Here is a 21,420-nt window from a genome sequence, read left to right on the forward strand (position 1 = left end):
TGGCCAAGTCTGTCATGGTTGCTGTTTCTGGTTGCTGTTTCTCTAAAGTCTATTTCACTCACCTGATTATTTGGCCTCACCAAATAGGAAAAAAAAGGCAATGAAAGCCCTTGAGATTTCTTGTTCTGGGTTATGCTGGACCGACAGTGCTGATCTGCCACCTGTTGAAGTCCCGTTGATAATGGGTTTTCCAAAGCCTTCAGTGAGCTGTCCTAAAAGGCTTTGTTGTTTTTTTTCCTCAGGAGAGCAGATCAGTGTTTTCTGTTCTTTTTAATGTTTACTGTTTTGTGCATCTCTGTTGGAAAGCAGGACAGCAAATATTGTTTTGTTTCTGAAGTATGGCTAACATGTCTCCGGTCTGTGTAAACCTCTCCTAATGTTACTTGAAAACAAAACACAAAAAACACACAAAAAAAATCAGATGCCCAAGACTCCCCGCCTTTTGTCTCTCTGTCAAAAGTAAAGACATTCCTAAAACTTTATGCGGTAGTTTGTATCAAAGTGATCTCGTTAGCCTTCTGTCTGCATGTTTTCTGGGTGTCTGTGGTTAGGGATATTTAATTGAGGAGAGAAGAGCTCTGCTCTGACAGCCATATGCTTTGAAACAAATCTAGTTGATTACTTTTGCTTTTTTAGCTGGAGTTGTCTACAGACATCAGCACTTAGTATTTTTGCTTCAAAATATATGTATTTGTTTCAAAGCTTGTGCATATTTCCAAGCCCAGCTTTGTACACAGTTGATTATTTCCATATCATTTCCCACCTGAATGAAAATCATCTCAGGCAGTATTACGGATTCAATCTTTATTGCAAGTGCACATCTGTAAATATATTTTCAGCGAATATTTGTACACATAGTTTAATGTTTTCTTTCTGCAAAGTGTGTGTGCCAGGAATGACTATATTTAAGAGTTGTACACCTGGAATCAATATAATTAGAAGCAAGATTGCTTTGCAGTTTTAGCAGGAGTTTACACCGTTTGCTCACTTGTTGCCATGGTGGCACTGGTTTTGTTTCTGTAAATGCACATTGTGCCTTCTCCGGAAAGGCCCTGGGAGTGCTGTATTGGCTGCTTTGAGTAAAGATTGAGTTCTCATTGTTTAAATAGGTCTGAAGATGTTGTAAATAGGCTGGGCAGATAAACATTTAAGTGGCTTACCAGAAAAATTCTATAGCCGCAGCCCCAGAATTTGGGACTTTTAGTTGTTGGTTCTAAATCGATTTCATTCGCACTTTGTTTTCTTCAAGCAAGTAAAGGGAACGTTGGAAGGTCCCGTGCCTCTCTGAGGAGCAGAGACCTGGCTGCAGGAGGTTTTCCTCTTATTCTGAACAAGTGGTAGACATCAGAGAAAGAAAGTACTCTTGCCATTCTTTCTATCCTCATCATTTCAGGAGCTGAACCCTTTCACTGACACAGGGCATCTGCTTCATGGAGCTAAACATCTGCTGGTCCCAGCATTGTGGAGGTGATGGGGCAGCTGAGAAACAGCTGAATCCCAGCAGGCTGAAGCAAACCTGCACATCTCTGCCTTATCCCTCTGATAGCATCATTAGGTAACTGAATCAGTGATGAAGAATGATGAATGGAAAAGCTTGACTGTGTAAATGCTCCAAATAAAGCGCCAACTTCACTTTGGGTGCTGAAACAGCAGTAGCACCACTTCTGTTCCAGTCTCTTGTCACTTAAGTCTGGGAATCGGGATTACTGGGCTTGTCTGTTTTCTGCAGTGTTGGGAAAAACTTCCTCCTTTAAACTACCTGCCGGCTGCGCCTCAGGGTCTGTTCAGGTCTACAAAGCTTGAGGACTTGGGGTTTGGTTTGCTGCTTACAGAACAGATTGGGAAAACAGCAGATGAGCCGGTAGGTGCTTGTTGTGCTGCTGAACAGAGAGACTGACATTTCTAATGAAATATCTCCTGTGGAGGATGTCTAAACAATGCAGTTCACATAGCAAAGAAATTAATTTTCTTTGCTCATCTGAGGTTTTCATCTCATGTTTGTCTACATGGAGAATTTTACACAGGAGAAAAGAGAAGGATCCAAAGTAACAATATAAGATTTTTTTGAGCTGCTAAGAGTACTTGGCACTTCCAGTAAGTGGCACTTTCTTGAAATCATCAGAACAGTTTTATAATGTTAAGGCTTGCAGCAACAATTGTATGGGTGGGGAAGGAAGGCACAGAAATCCCTGATGATGTGAGCAGCACAGTGGTTTTTCTTTCCAGGAGTTAGTCCTGCAAATGCATGCAGTTTGCCCTGCGACTTCAGAGAAACTTAATATTTCTCACCTAAGTCTTTATTAGAATGTTGTCACTTCCACTTCAGCCCCCACAGACCCTCAGCACCTGAACCAGCTGATCCCAGTTCCCTCAGCTTTGTTTCCCCGTTACTTGCAGCTGCAGGAGGTTTGAATGATAGTTTTCTGACTATTGACAAATTCTGAAGTGTTTCAGGGCGGGGAAACAATAGATTTTGTGACTCCTGAGTTGGGCAAAGCTTTACTGGCTTAAAGGCTTTGTAAAAATCACTCAAAGCTAGGATTTGTCTGTGCTTTCATTTGGAGCATGTGCGGGGTCACAGCTGTGAGTACAGAATTGTCAAGGAGAGCTCAGCGCGCAGCAGCCGGGAGCGTTCAGCAGAGCTGGTCGCTCTGTGCCGGTCGTGCTCTCTTGCACTGTTGCTGCTTTGTCTCCTGTGTCCTGCCAACAATCACAGGCCCTGGAGAAGGGGTTAAAATCACAGCGGCGTGTGGCAACTGCTCTTATATATGCTCCTATGTATGCTCCTGAGGGGTGGCTGCCCAGCTAGGGTGCCCGCTCTGCCCTTTCCCGTTGTGCTGAGGGTCTGTGCTGCTCCGCTGGGGCTGCACCACCTCATTCTGGGGCTTTTTTTTTTTTTTTTTTTTTTTCTGAATATAACATCGCATTTCAAAATGATGCTTTGATTTGAGGGAAGCATTAGAAAAAACTGTCAATTTTTCCATTTTCCCCAGTACTGGTGGATTGTCTCAGTACAGCCCGGGAAGCAGTGGCTGCAGCTGACGTTTCCCGTGATGTAAAGCAGACGCGTATCTGTCTCCACCTCTGGGGGGAACTGATGCTGTTTCCTTTGAATGATAGTCACTTGTTTTCCTCTAGAACAATCAAATCCTTCTCTGAGGAATTCTTGAATTACAAGAGCAAGTCACTGCTTGAACGCACGGAGCAGGAGGATGCTTCTCGTGCAGCAGAAGCTTCCTGTGTCCCTGCATTGTGCCCAGGTAGCCAAAATCCTGGCTTACCTCAGAGCAGCTCAGATAGCAGGGGAAGATGATCTCTGCTCCCGATGGCCACAGGGGAGAGTGCAGCAGGCAGGAGTGGCCGGGGTTATTTCTCCCTGCAGCTTTCTCTTCCAGATGACACGAAGAGCTGCAGGTGGTGGTGGCATGCAGAAAGCTCCTCTGGAAGCTGCACCAAACCAAGCGGCTGTGTTACTGTCACGCTGCTCCTTCTCCTCCCGGAACCACACCATGGGCTGTCTCCAGAGCGCTGCTTGCAAAAAGCAGCTGCTGGCTGGAAGTTTTGTCAGGCCTTTGGTAATTAAACTTGAAGCATCTTCAGATATTTAAGATCTGATTTTAGGGAAGGGGGAGAGTTCCAGATGCTTGGTGTGAAGTGGGATAGGGAGAAGAGAGCATAGAGATTTTAAGCAAGCAAATGTTGCACGTGGAACAGAGGCAGCAGGATGAGGCATTGGCAGGAAATTCGTGTTTCAGTACGTTGTGTTCCCCTGCAGCCCCAAATTGTTTCTCGAGTCAGTCACTGCTTAAACGTACAGCAAAGAGGTCTTCGTGGAGTGACTGCTCCTAGGGACTGCTTTGCACTGAAGTTGCTGCTGAGTATGGTTGAGCTTTGTGGGCAGGTGCACAGTCAAGAAATTCCAGAGGCTGTTCTGATTTCGGAATGAAAAGCAGCTCTGGGCTGGGTTTGTGTGTGAGGTTAGTGCTGTAACTGCGTGCTGGAATCACGGAGCCAGCAAAACGCCAGGAGATCACAGAGCAGTTACAGAACGGGCTCAGATCGGGTTTGGTGTTCTGGGTCCTGTTTCTTGGAGATTGTGTCTGATATCTTAGAGCTGTTGGAAAGCTCTTCATACTTAATGATTTTTTAAAGCAGTGCTCCAGGGGGATTCGGTGACATTAATGCTGTTTCAAAGACAGAAAAGTCAGGGACTTGCGGGAAACTCCTGTGCAACGCCACACCAGGTACTGGGCTCAAGACCAACACCCTACCCTCTCTGCTGAATGGCAGGAGTTGGAAGCAGGGATCATTTTCCTTTCGTGGTCACGAAGGAATCTTTGTTTTGTATGATTTTCTGTATCTTTTAGGAAGACTGGAATTTTGCTGGTCAGAGAAGAAATATGAGGAAACGGTCTGTACGAGCAAGCAGAAAGGTGCTTTTTGGGGTCTGTGAGTGAGCCCCATGAACACTGGAATGGAACAGCAGTGTAGGCTGAAAAGCAGTTAGAGCTGGGAGGAGCTCTGGGATGCCTCCCTGGGAGTAAGAAGGGATGAACCTCACACTGCAGTGTGTGTCTCACTCTTTATATACCAACCATCCTTTCCACAGCCCTGGAGCACTTACCAAGTTAAATGCTAAGTCTCTCCTCACATGCAGTTTTAATATGGCTACTTGGAGAAAAAAAAATGCAATTAAACCCTTGCTTTTATTAGGGTGCGTGTACAGTGAGCATGTTCCTTCGCTTACAGCACTGACGAGGCCACGGGCTTTGAACTTGCTGCAATCTCATTTTTCTCCCGTCCTGGCTCTGTAGCAGCACTGCTTTAACTGAACTTTGCAGCTCCATAAATTAAACCTGAGCGGTGATTTTTCAACCTCGGAATGTTGCTTAAAAGGGGTAGGGAAGGGCACAAGCCTTGCTCTTTGCTATTATTTCTTGACTTGACTTCTGCGTGATGTTGTTGGGATAGGAAAGAAAAGGGAGGTGTGCGGAAGGTGCTGTAGGAGCTGAGACCTAATGCTGCCACTTCTGGTGACAGCTGGAAGGAGGGCAGGTCTGGGCTGCGGTCACTTCAGTGTTAACAGGGGAAAGGAGGGGAAATCTGGTTGTTTCAGTGGTAGATAATCCCTTCAAGCAATATTAATGCAACTCAGAGTTACAGAAAGTCGTAAGTCGTTCTTCGAACAGTCTGCCATCAGAGGCCAGTTCTGAGGCTAAGCTCCTCCGTTTTCCTAATGCGCTGAGCAGTTGTCAAAGGAAGCCTTCAAAATGAGTATTTCTTGTCTCTCCATGTGTCTGTCCTGCTTCTTATTTCTTTGGCTATTTTTATGTTTTCATTTTTCCAGCTAGCTCTTCCTGGTATGTAGAGTTGTCTGCAAATAAGCCCAAATTAAAACTCTATCAGTATTTAAGTTTCTCACTGTGAAGTGAAAAGATTTAGCACTCACTTTATTACAGCATTATCCTTGATGTCAGATAACTTCTATAAGAAGGTACTAAAAAAAAAAAAAAAAGGCCTTTTTCACATAATTGAAACTGAAAGTAAATATTGACGAAAAATATTGCCTTTTGTAGAAATGCTGTTACTCCATCCGGAAGAAAAATTCGGTCGTTCTTTAGGCTTCTTTGCTAAGATCAAATTTGAAGGGGAAGTGACTCTGCCACTTTGGAACTGCTGACTTGCTAATTGATCTTCTTGTTTTTAACATAGTTACCCAAGGATGCATTTGAATTGTCTGCAGATGCATCTATCCCACGTCATGAAAATGTTTGCAACATCATTTCCCTTTCAGGGAATTTTAAACCTAAACTAAGTGGAAGCTTTACAGTCACAGGCGTGAAACGTTTGCTCACTGGGAAGGCGAGCGTGACGGCAGGATGTGCACGTGGATCCACTCCTACATCAGAAGACAAAAACGCCGCATCCTGCAGCTGTGCTCTGCTGTGTGGACGCAGGAGCAGAGCTGCCAGGTCTGCCAAACCCAACGCTTACGGGCTCTCTGCTGAGCTCTAGAGCAACAGCAGTGTTGGGGAAGCTTGGTGCGTTAACTGCTAGGGAGATTTCTTTAAGGAGTTTGAAGAAAAAAAGATGTGGGAGGGAACACCTGTGGATGGAAATCTGTGTTCTGGTGTGTTGTAAATGAAGCTGTCCAAAGAAACAGTAAATGAATGATGCAGGATCATGGCATTTACTTTATTTGAAGGCAGGGTTTCATACACCCCACAATAAAGGAGAAACAATAACCCTTTCCTCAAAAGCAGTATTTATCTTGAAAATGCCCGTGTGCTGTTGCACGGTGAACATTTGAGGTCTCCAGGGGAGTCCGTGTATCCATTACTTCTGAGTTTTCCAGGAGTAGCAGCACAGAAAGTAGAACATTACTCTTACAACCTGTCTCCCTTTATAGACCGCTGGATAAAGGTGGTGGAGTGGTGAACTTTTAGTAAGGTTTTGCTGAGCCTTTTGTGTTCTCCAGGTAAAGCATGTGTTTTGAGTGGGAACAATGCCATGACTGTTTTTAAGAGAAATTAAATTGGGTAAAATCTTAGTAGTTCTGTGTGGGGGAAAAAGATATTTAAGTCTGAAGGCTTGAAGTTACTTTTTTTCTCTAGCTCAAATAGGGTGCATCAATAGCAATAGATTTTTGTCTAGGAACTAGACAGTATTAATTTGTAGTACTAATAGAAGTATAGAAGTATATATAGAAGTATATATATATAGAAGTATAGAAGTATTAATTTGACAGGTTGGTATTCTGGAGAGAGGAATTACCCACTTGCCAGCCAGAGACTTTGTTGTTCTCTTAAATGTATTCCACCAATCTAAATATTGCACTTTTTTATTATTTGTATTTATAATGCTGCAACTCTGGGGTCTGCTGTTTGGGGTGTAAGTGCAGAGGGTGTAACTTAACCCATGGGGTGTAACTTAACCCATGTCATAGTAAACCATGTCTTAGAAATGAGATTATCCTGAGAGTAAGATGGTCTGTAACCCTTCAGCTCGCCCCTCCGAAGCCTTCCCTTCTCGTGAGGGTTCCCTGCAGGAGCTCTCTGGTCAAACTACAGGAAACCAAATTTTTAGTAATTAAATTAGGGTTATGCTAGCAACAAGGCTTAAACTAGTATTTGGGTTTCTAGGACTAATCCTCAGCCTCCCAGCACATTACCAAAATCTGTTATCTAGGGAATCCATTACAGAGTCTCAGTGTGGACTTCACAGCATACAGTGTATTAAAAATTCCAGAGAAATGAAGGAGTTTAGCACAATAACATGAATTTGCTCAACTCTTGTCCATCATTTAGGTCTCTGGGGTGCTGTGTTAATACAAGTACGTGGCAAGTTGCATATTCAGCTGGGTATAGTTTTCATCTCTGGCAAAACGAAAAAGGATGAATATCTGTTCCAGGAGACATTTCTGGAAAAGACCTGTGATTGATATCTTAGTCAAAGAGATTTAAGGCTCTTGGAAAGCACTTCATATTTGCCCAGAAATGCCAGTGCTGAAAGGCAGCAGTTTTAATAATTTAAAACATTAAGAATATAATCATTTATAATCTAAAGGTGTCTTTTTACATTTCTGTGTTCTTGGGGGTTTCAAGCAGATCATGTTTATTTAAGTCACACAGAGAAGGAACTTAATACAAAGATCTTAATGAGAGGTACAGAGTGGTTAGTTCAGGAACCTGTTTTGCATATCTCTTGGCAATATTTTCACTGTGCCGTGTTAGGCAGTGGTCAGTGGACGTATGTAACAGCTTAGGAGTTCATGAAGGCTGCAGAGTTAAAGCTCGGGTGAAGCATTTTTGGTCCGTCATAGAAAATCACACGGTAATGGATAGAATTACATGACCTTTGCAGGGAGCCTAGAAACATGCAAAGCTGATTGAAAAATCTTACCACACGTTGAACAAACAAAACCTATGCTTTTGTATGTGCAATGTGCACGTCTCCCCTTTCTGAGAAAATCTTTAATGATTGATAGTTAAAAACTGGGTGTGGAGGAGCCTTACCGTAGGCTTTCAGCTCACTGTCTAGAGAGGGAGCCCTTCCACTCGCACGTAAATGCGTTGTGAGCTAATAAAGGGAGGTGATCATCAGATGTGACTTATTCTTCTCATTGATATGTCAAATGATACGAAGAAATTTGCGATGTTTTAGTTGTGACAAAGAGAAGACGACTTCTGAGCAGAAGGCTTTATTTGCATAGCAGTTCCCCAGTAAGGGTTCTCAGTCTCCTGTCTTGAAAGTTATGTATAGCCAGTTAACTTGGAGCTATAACGAAGGATTGTGGAAAAAGAGGGGAGGGTGGTAGTGTGGTCCTTTGAGATTTAGAAAAACAGCTTTAAAAAGGACTTCAGTTACTCTGATGTGCTTTTCCAGTCCTCTTATAGCATATCCCAAAGATTGTTCCATGTCGTCATCTCATAAAACAAGGTATATACTTAATGTTTTCAAAACCCAAGCACTTTCACCTGCTGTCTTCAGCAAGTTACACTCTTGCATGAAAAACAGGTCTGTGATTACTGCTTGTATGCATGTTTTTTTTACATTGTGAAGGAAAAGCAATAGCTAACACCAATCCAGATGTAACACAGAATGCAAGTAAACATCCTGGCTTTTACAGTTAGCAGAAAGATGATATTGTTTTTCCTTAATTATGTATATACCTATTTTATGTTCTTTTATGCAAATAAACTTTTAAAGCTAGGTTAAGAACCAGTATGTTCTATAAACACAATGTGCATCAGCAATAACTTCTCCTTTGACTCCAGGAATGAATGTATAAGCTTATAGTAACTAGTACAAGCACTTACGACTTACTAATTCATAAATTATTGATGTTTCATGTCAAAACGGTAACTATAAATTTGAGAAAATCAAATAAGAACTTGTTAAATGAAGGGTATAGAGCGAGTATACTTGTTATATACTTCTTATGCTTCTCATCATTACTTTCCTGTCTGTTTAATACTGTGTCAATTTGACAGTACTGGAAATCAGATACTGTTTAATAATTACCCAGTTTTAGCTGTAACGGCATGATAGTCCACTGACTTTATCTGAGGTCTTAAATAAAGTTGTCAAAACCTTTAGTATCATAAGCTCTATGGGACTGGATGGATGAAAGACCGGCTCAAGCTGGTACAGTTTTTTTCAATCACTACTGCACCTTGTAACGTTGATTGCTAAGGCTAGATAGAGGTTTAATTTAAAGTCTGGGTTTTTGGAAGTGCATTTGCATAGATCCTAAAAGATAGACTTGATGAAGGAGCCAGTACCTGGACATACTGTTTGGCTGGATGTTGCTGAAAAAATGTTTGTGGGCTTGAGGTGCAGTGCTAGGGATAGGCTGCTTAGATCTAACACTCAGGTTTTATAATATTACCACAGAAATATTAAATGGCTATAGAAGAATTATGTTAAATGTGCAAGTGTGGGACTAACCTGGGTATTATTAGCTTTTTTGTATATAGTTTTTCTACTATATCAGACTGGTGCTGGGCTAGCTAAAGGTGTAAAGGATAATTCTTGAGATTTTTTACACTGATGCTTCCAACATAAAGGAATATGCTAACACAGGCAATGAAACGTAGTTGGAGGAGGATAAATTAATCAGGCTGGAGGAATTAGGACTTTTAAACGTGGTGAAATAGAAATGGGCTGTAATTTAGTATCGCAGTGTGTAAGGTCATGCATCTTGGGATTAATTAGTTTTTTGCTTTAGGATGGAAAATCAGTGGAAAGTGACAAGAAGCTGTTGGAGCATTAATAAGAGGTGATTGAGGTGAGTCAGAGAGATTTGCTCCTGAAATAGGGAATGTGATTCTGTAAAGAGAGGTGGTGATAGATAAGGATATTTAGATCAAAAACAACTTAATCTGGAGTATTCTGTACAACTGAGGTACTGCTTTAGAACAAAGATTGAGTATGTTACAGGTGCAAACAAGGGCTATAATGATGATTAAGCCAAGAGAACAGAGGCTAGGAGGTACTACTTATGGAAATAGATAAAGAAAAGGAAAATGACTGCATGCTCTGAACACTCCAGATTCATCCTTTTTCTAATGGGCCAGCCCTTCACTGACCAGTCTCCAAGTTATGCGCTTAGTTACCCATCCGGAAACATCGCCACAGCACTTTGACTTTCAGAAGAACAAATAAAAGGTAAAAAAAGGCCCAAGGACAAGAGACAATGGTTTGCCTGTGTTGGTGCCTTCCATGGGCTAAGACAACTCAGTATCTTACTTTGTTGTTGCGTAGGTACACATGAACTTGGTTGTTGCATCCCCAGCTCTCCTGTTCAGCAGAGAACAGTCAGTTTCAGGTTTGAGCATTGCATCTTCACAACTGTCCTTTTACGTAAATCTTTTCTTTTAGACAAGTCTTTCTCTGGAAACCTCACTCTAGGTCAGTCTGAGAACTTCCGTTAAAGTGAAACTGGTTTGTGCATATTTTCTTTTCAGTTTTACTTTATTCTGTCCTTGTAACGGTGTCCTCTGGCCAGCCTGAAAAAGCCATGGTAAGATGGTCTCTGGTGACACTGGCAAGAAAATGAGATGTTACTAGTGGATGACACATCATTGGTCATAGTTCTTTTGAGTATACCATGCTCTTCTCTTCCTCAGTGAGTGTAGGTAAAAAGATAATCAGATAAGTGGGCTGGATTATCTGCTGATAGATGATGCAGTTTTTATTTCTGGCAAACGGCCCAAACAATATAATCTTGTAGGCCTTCATAACTTGCTGCCATCATACATACATGTACGGTGTTCCCAGTGGTTGCTGTCAACTCTAAGGAAAGAGAAGGTCACTTTGTAGTAGGTCTTCTTTCCATTTTCTTGTTTTCAGAGTTGAGTGTAATAAAATCATTCAATGCTCATGATAACATTCCATTAAAGAAATGTGTCCATTAGCTCTACGTGTATGAGAAATCTCACTGCAAAGATTGCATTGAGCTGCTGCGATTCTGTGAGGAGTGGGATCACTGAAGTTGGAACAGTGTTTTTAGAAGTCAGTGACATAATTAAAAGTCAGGTCAAATATGTTCAGTAAAGTCAATGTTCCCACCTGATCTCCAGCTGAATGCAGATGATTTATGGACATATAATCTCTGAGAAAAAACAGGATTGAAAAGGGGAAAGATTTCATTAAAGACAAAACCTGAACTACGCGGCTCTATCTGATATAATCTTTAAATTTGAAACCAAGTCCCTTCACCTTCATTCTTTTTATTCTTTATGCTAATAAAATTATAACTACTAGTTAAATATTGCTTTTTAAAGTCCATATTAATTGTAGTCACAGTTCTGGGAAATTCTATTAGTTTCTGCCACAGATGAGTGTTTTCAGATGTAGTTAAATAACATCTTTATTCCAGCTGGGACCTCATTGTCAGGTTTCTATTCATTAGCTAATCTTAAAATAGCCTTAAACTGCTAGAACTGCTGCAATACAGTCAAGTATACCATTTTTTTTTCTTCCTGAGAGACAGTTCTGTAGAACGTAGGAAAAAAAACTCTGTAGGCTGATAGCCTAGTGAGAAGTCTGTCTTGTCCCTCAGTGCAGAATGGGATATAAAACACTTATGCCTCCTGGGTACAGCCCGACAAACACTGTCACCTACATGGGAAAACAATGCATGGTAATCCCTTTCTCATCACTGGAGGGCCAGTGCAGCACACGAGCCAAGTGCCATCTCTGCAATGTCCTGTCAGTGTCCTGTATGGCTTTGTGGAAGGGCAGGAACAGCCCCCTCTCTGCTTCTAACCATCCTCAGGAAGGTAGTTGCCAGAGGCTGTCAGAGGATGGTTAAGCTGCAGAAGTCATCACAAGTGCTTGCAGATTCCCAGTGTTTGTGTAGGTTATGAAAACGATCAGCGGATTTGTTGAAAAAGAGCAACTGGTATGACCGAGGTGGCTTTTGAGGCTGGGAAGGTGTTTCAGGGAAGAGTCGCTGTGTACTTGTCCTGCTCTTGCATCTTTCCCAAGTGACATCTAGCACTTGTCTGACCTTTGTTCTGATGGGCTTTCATCTTTCTTTTGCTTTTAAGTTGTGTGAAATGCTTTAATGTCTTTTCCTTCTGCCTATCTCAGATACGTGCTGGTCAGGTGTCGATGATGGGACCCCAGGGTAAAGAAGCAGGTCTTGTGCCAAACTTGTTCGCATAGGCTACAAAGTGCATGCATAACAAATGGCGATACCTGACTAGATTGCTTTATTTTTGTCATTACCAGACTTTAGGCAATGTGCTAAGGATTGCACGTGAAGCCCTAAAGATTTTAGGTTGCCTCAGCTTAAGAGAAGGACCATAGGGAAAACATTAAGAAAGCATTACCTTAATTTAACTTTCTTATATTTTTGGCAGTAGTGACTAATGTGGGGTTGTTAAGTGAAGTATCAATACAATTACAGTATGGTTCTAATTGGATAGGTATATTTAATACCAATTCACTTGATCAGAAATTGAATCTAACTTCTGAATTAATATTGTAATTGTAATGTTGTGCAGCATCATATATTTAATGAATCAGTTTCTTGAACAATTATTTTAAAATTACAATGACCTGTATAAAGACGTTATTGAAGAACGCTGAGTTTATTAGAAATTTTACACTTAATTTTAACTATGTAGCTGAAATCTTTAGGATGACACTTTAATGTCTGCGTCTGAGTATCTACACTTTCACCTGGGGACACTGGGAATGCATTACATTTTAATGAAGTGGCCTGTGCCAGCTTCTGGTGAAGCTACGGTATGTAGCTATACTCAAAAATACCCTTCCCTGTACCAAAATCAAGTGGGAGAGGTATTTTATAGGGCTTAATGGGGATGTGGATAGAACAGTATCATACACAAGCTGTTTGTCTAATCTACAGAGACAGTATCTTTCAGCTCCTAATGTAAAGAGAAATCTTTTAAGCAAAGAAATTATTTTCTTAAACTAACGCTAAGACTTTATTTCCAGAAGTAGATTCCATTAAATGAGGTTTTTGTACATGCGAATTGCACCTGTGAGCCTAGACTATTTCAGTGTAGGGACAGCAACTTCTTGGCTACAGAACTTTTGGAGTGTTTTGTGTTACATCTTATGTAGAAGGTATTACCAAATCCTTGAAGGATGCTAAAAGGAAATATCAGCATATTGTCAGTTAAATACTATTTCAAACCATGTTTTAAACTTAAATTTGTAGAACCTGTTTTTCACTGGAATGTCTCAGCTGCATCAAGTCCGTTTGCTTTGCAGTGTGATATGCTTGTTATACCTTGTGTGTACTTGGGATAAAAAGCTCAGAGTACCTTGCTCATGTCTCAGATCAATTAAATGAGGATTAAATTATGACTGAAATTACAGTTTATATGACAGAAAAGGATTTTGTATTAGAATTTGGTCATTCAGTACCCTGAGAAATGACTGTGTTTAGATTCCTTCGTATTGTGCCTTTTCTGTGTTAGGAAGAAATGCTTTAAGCACTTGATGCTTCCTGACCAGGTTCAAACTTGATGATATTTAAAAGGCAATAGAACTGGAGAATTCAGAAAATCCTTCTTTATAGATCAAATACATTTTACGTGGAAACTAAATTTCAGCCTCAAACTGTATAAGATACATCCCAGAGATGGGAAAAAGCCCTTAGATGATGCCATACAAATTCTGTTGCTCTAAGTGTGATACCAATTGAGCTTCATGTAATAAGGGTAGTACAGCCTGAACCCATTTCTAAATGAAATGCACTGTGAACTTAAAACATTAAAAATTAGCCAATTTGTACAGTTTCCAGTCTGAGCAGATAGCATTGAACTGCTCACAGCCTCTTATTAGCAAATAACTTCCCCGCCATCAGAGGATGGAGGCAAGGTGCCTTGTACTCCCTTGGTGGAACAGCCCCAGTGAAACGTGGCTGATGGGTGTTTTTTTTTTTTTTTTTTTTTTTTTTTTAAATTATCTGTGATTTGTCGCTGGTTGCGGCTGGCTGAGGGTGCTTCAGAACAACATGGAGCAGTGAGATGTGCTGTGGTGGCCTACTTTTTAACAAAATATGGGCTGTTTTAGAGAACTGCATTTGTGTTAATGCCCTTAATTTTCTCTCCTTTCCCCTGCTGTCCTTCTCTAATATGGAGTTTGGAACACAGCAGCTGCGGCTCTGCTAAATGCATGTTCTGGGTCAGATCTTGTAAGTGGAAGATTCATAGCTGTAATTAGAGAGGCACTTTTGCATGTATGCTCACATACCGTAGTAGGAAATTTGGTTAAACAGAAAAGGAGCTCCATATATTTTCAAGAACTCACATGTGCTGTTAGGCAGGGATCTATTTATTCTTGGCACGTATCTATGTTTTGCTCCTTGCACACAAAAAAATTTGCACAGAGGACTCTGGAGGCTAAAAGTAAGTAAATCTTCCCATCATCCCCATGTTTACAACGTGCTGCAGAGGACAACAAGGCTTCTGGTGCTCTCTGCCCCACTTCACTGTGATTCTGAAAAACATCCTGGATATTGCAATGCAAGTGGTACACTCAAGAGCATCAAGGGAGAAAATGTGTGAAAAATAGAGAATAAATCAACTTAAAACTTAAGCAAACAATAGTAAAAATCACTTAACAGGTTATTAAAATTTGAGTCTACCTGATCGTTACTGCCTTGGTCATCAGTCAGCTGACCAAACTTTGCAAGATCTCCTGCGTAGTCTAGCATTTGACATCCTGCCCCCAGTCTGACTCCAGGGTACCTGAAAGCAGCAGCCGGCTAGCCACTGTTATTTCAGGGGTTGACTTGCTCCTGACATATTGAATGAAGATCATGATTTAACTGAAAACAGTTTAAAATGCGTATCTCCGAATATCCTTGACACCGCACTTCATTTGTAATTTGAAACAGTAACTGCTGGCAACAAGAGGTATTTTGTGAACCTCAGTCTGAAGAATCTACAAACTTGTACCTGTAAAAAATTGTTAGTGTTGAATAAAGGTTATTTCTGCAGCCAGACACTGGGAGTAGCTTCCCATAACCATGAGATTAAATTGAACAAGACAGGTCAATTGTGGCACTCATTGCAAGTCAGTACCGTTGGGTTAGCCAATGGGATTTTATATGGTGACTCAGTAACAGATGGTACGCATTTTTAGATACATTTCTGATATTTGACCAGTGCACAGTTGAGCTAGTACATATAAAGTATGCTAGGTCAAATTTCAAGGAGCAATCTTGGGAGATCTGCACAACGCTAGAGATCAAACTGCACGTGTTCTTCCGATGCAATTTAAACAAAATCAGCATTGATCAACAGGAATCAATCCACTGCAGTATTCTACAAGAAAACTTCTAAACTGTTGGCATTTTTTTGAATCACTTAGGTTACAGATTGTTTGTACACACCTTCCTGTCTTTATGCATACTGTAGGTAGTTTTCTGTGGGTGCAGAAGTGAGGCGTGGTCCCTAGATTATGGTAGGTGTTAGTGGGGTTTAGCTTTGCTAACGTTGTAGTGAAGCTTCAGAGAATGCTTTACAGCAGCTTTTGCAGACTTAATGATGAGAACTCCCAAAGAGAAGAGGCGACTTTTCCTGAAGTTGAATGTTATTTTAATTTACTTCATTTGGGAAGAGCATTGAGCTAATGGAATGCTTCTGAAAATGTCAGTCTGATAAGTGCTTAATTTCATCTCTAAAATGATAAAAATCTATTCTAGTTACCTCTGATTGCAACCAGATAGTGTTTAATTGTATGTCTTGTTCACTGGTTTGGCAATAAACCAGACTTCCTACCCTAATTTAAGCTACTCTCTTCATGATTTCTGGCCACGATGTTTTCAAAGAAAGCATCTCTGCTACAAAGAGACCCTTCTCCAAAACAGGAGCCCTGGGAGCGCTACCAGGGTGGTAGCACACAGAAGGGAGGAAGGTAACACTTAGAGAAGTGCTTGGAGTCCCTGAAAATATTTCATTCATCACCAAGCATAATACAAGTCAGTCAATGACAGCTACTTGCCTAAAGTTCAAACACATTAATATGAAGTTTGAAAGTTTAAAAAAAAAAAAAAAGCTTATTAAGAAAGATAGGTTTCCTAATAGAATAAATCCTAATAGAATAAATGAGAGAGTGCTATCTTCAGACGGCTTTTTTGCTGCCATGGTGGATGGCAAAAGTCAAATAGATGCATAATTTAAATGACTCTGTAGCTTGAATAGGTATTCTGTGTGACATTTTGTAAATGCTGAAATGAAGGCAGTGAATAGTGTTCTGACTGATCAAGACTCCAGTGCAATAGCTGATGTAGAATTTGGTCAAAATGTACCATAAATACAATGTTGGGTAACTCTGTTTAGATATACTGAATAATTACACCCAGGAGTTTTCAGATGCTGGAAGGACTAAGCAATGTGTTTTTTTTTCTTTCTCTCCAGGAACAATGAATATCCACAAATGTTTTTTTTACTGACAAATATGTCTAAACACAACTTCAGCAAAAATGGGCAATAATTTTAGAATACAAAGCAGCATTATTTTAGGAGGAATAAAGGTCCTTTAACTTTAAAAACAAAACAAAAACAAAAATTGAAGCAAAGTAAAGATTATATTTAGGCTACAAAAATAAAGGCAAATAGGTGCTACGAATTTGCATTTTAAAAAAGGATTCTTAATTTCATCATACTGTGAGGAAAGCAGGAGCCTGCTTCAAGGGTGGAAAGCTACTTGACTAATGAATTAAGAAGATATGATTAGCTGGAAGTATAACAAAAGCCATTAGGGAACTTCTATTTAAGCATCTTGCATGATTTTGAAAACCTGTGTTAATTTTGCAAGTTTAATTACATGGGAATAAGGAAGTCTGAAGACTTCATGTAGGTAAATCTCTGTTTCAGCAGACTGAAACTAAACTTAAAATTTGCAAAGCTAGCATTGCACTGGGTTAGCTGACTTGGTTCTGTAGCATAAAACCAAAAAATACTGATAAGCTTATAGGTATGTATATACTTCAACAGACCAACAAAATGTCAAATAATTGAGCTATTGAAGTACTGACGGCTAAGTGGTTAGAAACAGAAATGATATCCTTGGTGTTAAACAAAGGACGCATTCTGGCAAGTGAAGTTAGATGAGTCACCCTTGATTTGGAGGTATCAATTTAAACAAATGACATTTAGTATTGTACTCCTAGGATACTTTAAAGTGATTTCACTTGTCTTGGGTGGATTATGAGGTGCAGAATTAATAAGGAATGTATGAGCTAGTCTAGGGCTCGAATTATGAGACAAGTGGGCAAGCTTTTTCAAAGAGCAGCCTATAATAATGAAGTTAAGAATGGAAGTTTAGTCTAACCTGACAAGCCCAGAAAATGCAGCTTAAATGCTTGTTTGATATATAACAGGATCCTAGCCACAGTGCTGATTTTGCAGCAGAGTGGTTCCATGGGATCAGGATGATAACTGAGAAGGTTTGTCAGACTTGATTCTACGTTTGAGGCCAATAATTTCTTTGGAGTAGCGCTGGTAGAAAACCTACTACTGGGAGGATGCTTTGTCTTTAGGTGTTTCCTAGACTATGCTGCACCTATTTGGTCTGTTTCTTTCATAACACCAAGCTATTATTATTGGCGAGGTTAATCATGAAAGACCCTAGGTGGCCTCTTAGGCAGCATCAGCAATATCGGGTTCATAGCAAGGTTTCCATGTGAGGAACATCCGCAAAGTGTTTGTATCCAGGCACGTGTTTGGTGTGACTGTAAACTGTGCTGATAAGCTACAAGTCTACTCCCATGCACTTTGAAATAATGTTAAACCTGAATAGATAGCAATTTCGTGGCAAATAAATTTGGAAAAAACTTTCAAAAAATGTATATCCTTAGTATTGTAGTCTTCCTTAATAGGTTGATGGTGCTTGAAAGCACTGGTGCAAAAAATTCCAATCTCGAGTCTACTTTAGAACCACTACAGTTTCAAGTTGAAATGAAATGCTTTTCTAAGATGCATTCATTTTTAATGGCTATCTTGATTTAAAAAAATATGTAAAACTTATATATACACATATATACTAATCCTAAAATGAAGTTATTTGCATCATTGCAGTAAAGCACACGCTTCCCCACCTGCTCCCCCATCTGAAAGATCTGATTGCCGTGAGACAGACCATGCAAAATAAATGAAATGGAGTCAAATCCAGCAAGAATGATCCATACGTAAGCAAGGTGGTTGTTAATAACTTAAAGGAGTAACACCTTCTAGAGTAGATAAAATCTCCTTTGATTATAAAATCAAATAACTATGTATTAAAAGAAATACGGAAAGAAAAGAAATAGAACTGTACAGTGGCAGATGAATCATCCCTTAACAATGAGGACTGACTGATAGGTGCTGTGGGGAGCCAACAAAAGTCGTTGTACTTGCAGCAGAAACTACAGAAATGTGTTTGAGGCACTGGAAAAATCACTGATGTTTACTTATAAAACCCAGAACATCTGGATACCTTGAGAGAAGCACTTCTGTGAGCACCAGAGGTAGAGAAGCTTGGTTTTCCGTGGATTTGTGTTTCATGGTCGAGTGACTTACCTGAATTTCTGCTACGTGTGAACTCAATTCTTGACAGAAGTATTGACATAAGAAAAAGAGGTTATAAACTCCAATGTAAAGCAATTGTTCTGTATTATAGTCTGGGGAATCTATTCCTTAATTTCTCCTGGTGGAGATCCTCTGGTGACTGAGGTATAAGACCTGATCAGGGCTTTCCTTGCAGTTTAAGGAGTCATGGTGTCTTGTCTTCTTTTTGCAGAGACTGTTTTCTTTGAAAACCTGGGAATAAAGAATAAGTGTAGTTTAATAAAATCATGAGATGCTGATTGAAATTGGCCAGTTGCATCAGCAGATTGATAACATGGTGGCAGAAGGATGATGCTCTGACAAATGTGATACCCGGTTACTGTTGGCCTTTCTGAAACTTCTCTTCCTGTACTATGCAGGTACCTAAGAATATGCAAAGCATCACTTCCAGGCTGTTATATTTGAAACTAAAGATATCTCAAGTGACAAGTGCCCTCTGCCAGTCCCTCAATACATGTCTTCCTCTTTGGCATGATGCCTTTTGAGAGCTGAAGTCACTGAACAGTGCTCATTAGAAATAGATCTGGTCTGCAGAAATTGGGTTGGATTTCTGGTTGGGGTTAGCGTTTTCGGTTACATGTATTGTATATGTCTGATGTCATCTGTCTTAATCTTTCTGGGCAGAGTAAAAGACAGATAAAACACTACTCCTGGAGGAGGAAACCTCAATATCCCTTGAAAAGATTTATCCCATCTTAAATGAAGTGACTCAGAACAAGCAATACATGCACATTTCCATTCTCCTTTCCTTCCCACCCCCATAATGATATATAATAAAGTTTTCAAGGATATACTGTGTGAAGTCTGCAGTCTGAAAAATGTTATAAATGGATTTTTGAAATAAATCCCATAGAAGAAGTAGTTGTCTTAATGAGCCAAATGCATCTCTTCCAGTGTTGTAAACAAAAATGTTGTTGGAATAGACAAGCATGAATTACCTAAGCGATATTTTAATTTCTGGAACTCTACAATTCATAAGCACTATTTGTTTCTTCCTGTGCTCTTCCTGAGCATTTGTTTCTTCCTGTGCTCTTCATATTTTGTGAGGCTAACATGGTCTGTACTAAAAGACTAAATTTCAATTGAGTTTCAAAAGTGATGTTCCAGAGAAAAGCCTTGGTTGGAATTATGCATGCTTTCACAATTTCTACTTTCTTGCTATTTTTTGAATAAGGGGGAAAGCTAACAATTTGTGCCCCAGAAGAAAGGTCTGGAGGAGGACAAATGAGACCACTGAGATTCTTGCTCTCTGCTTTCCTCCCCATCATGACAATGCCATAAACGCTTGATCAAACTGCCTGATGCTGTTGTTTCCTGTGCGTATCTAGAAACACAGGATAGCCAAGGAGGTTTCTCCCATCAGTATCTTTCTTTATCCCTTTTTAGAAGTATTGTTTTTTATCTGGTGAGTCTGTGAGAGTTTGACATTGGATGACTTTATAAAACATTCTACTAATTGGATTTGTTAAAATAAATAAATCAAACACTAATTGGAACATGCCCTGCCATTATTTTTGCTTACTGAATTAGATATAATGGCGTGAAGTCCTTTTTATCATATTTGTGCACTTATTTAAACACCCCCCTGGCACACACTTCTGCAAATTCAATTATATATTCAAAGGAGGCATTCAATTTATGCAAGGCTGGTTTACATTTAATCCAGGGGCAAGATTCAGTAACTGATGATAGGTCTGCTCAAGATTAATTAGCATCACTCAGATGAGCAGTGGCATTGTTACAGGCCTGCAGTATAGAACAAGGGATATTTTATCCTTCCTGTGTGAGCTGTTACTTGCTTCAATATGACCCTTTTCAGGAAGGGAAGGACTTCATTCTTGTTTAGGTTTCATTTTATGAAAAGAGGAGGTCAATACCACATGCATTATCTAACAGTATCAGTCTCATTTCAATTTCCTTTTCTTTTGCCCTACCTAGCAACTGCATTTTTCACTGATAATTTTTAGCTGATAAGTGGAAAGATTCCAGTTCGCTTCCTGAAATCCCCAACCCCATTAGCAGTTAATGAAGACGTAGAACCCCCTTTTGGTTTGTGTGCAAATGTTTTACGTTTCCTACAAGCTGCTGTGTGATGCTGAGGCTAGAACTGTGACATGCAAACTTGGTATCTAAATTCACTGCATGGCATCTTTTTCTCTCAATTTGTGGATTATTTTTTCTGTTAATGAATAGCCCTGTTCTGCTGCCAAGTGCTTATATTTGTGATGCATAGTTTTGTATTAAGATGGACCTTACCCTCCCTCCCTCCCCCTTATGTTCCTGTAGCTCTTTAGTATCCATGTAGGTGATATCTTAGGACATGCTAAATACCAAGCTTATGCTGCAGTCAGTGAAAATAATACATCTGCTAGTTTTAGCCTGCTGTGCCATTTTGGAGTCACAGTCCATACTTAAGAGGACATTTAAAGACTATAATTAAATTTCTAGTTTAAACTGAAATTCATTAGCGGGGAGTAATTGAATTTCCAAGGATCTTGCGGCTGGATGCTTGTGTAGTAGAGTGGATCGCTCGATCTCATCAGGTTAGCACGAGGAGTGCCTGTGCAAGCGCAGTCAGACATCAAATGCACCTTTACCCTGTGTTTCCTCACTGCCTTGCTTGGGAGCTCATTGTCCTGAACACACACTTGAACATAAGGGTACTTTTCAACTACCAGGTCAACAATATTCCACAGTGTAAGCGAGAGGCTTTTCCTCGATCTCTCCCTTCTCCTCCCAGGCTACCTTCCCAACACAGGGCCCAGAACATGGGGCATGGCCAGCCCAGGCAAGGCTGCGGCCGGGGGCAGCCTGCAGGTCC

General features: G+C 40.3%; 1 protein-coding gene across 1 annotated transcript in view; it reads left to right on the forward strand.

The window, feature by feature from the left end:
- PTPRT (protein tyrosine phosphatase receptor type T) overlaps positions 1 to 21,420 on the forward strand; it is a gene marked incomplete at both ends in the record, with an annotated part of 444,837 nt that overhangs the window by 93,391 nt on the left and 330,026 nt on the right. The window lies entirely within an intron of this gene.

This window comes from Netta rufina, assembly GCF_964035555.1.
Source record: "Netta rufina genome assembly, chromosome: 16".
Taxonomy (NCBI): domain Eukaryota; kingdom Metazoa; phylum Chordata; class Aves; order Anseriformes; family Anatidae; genus Netta; species Netta rufina.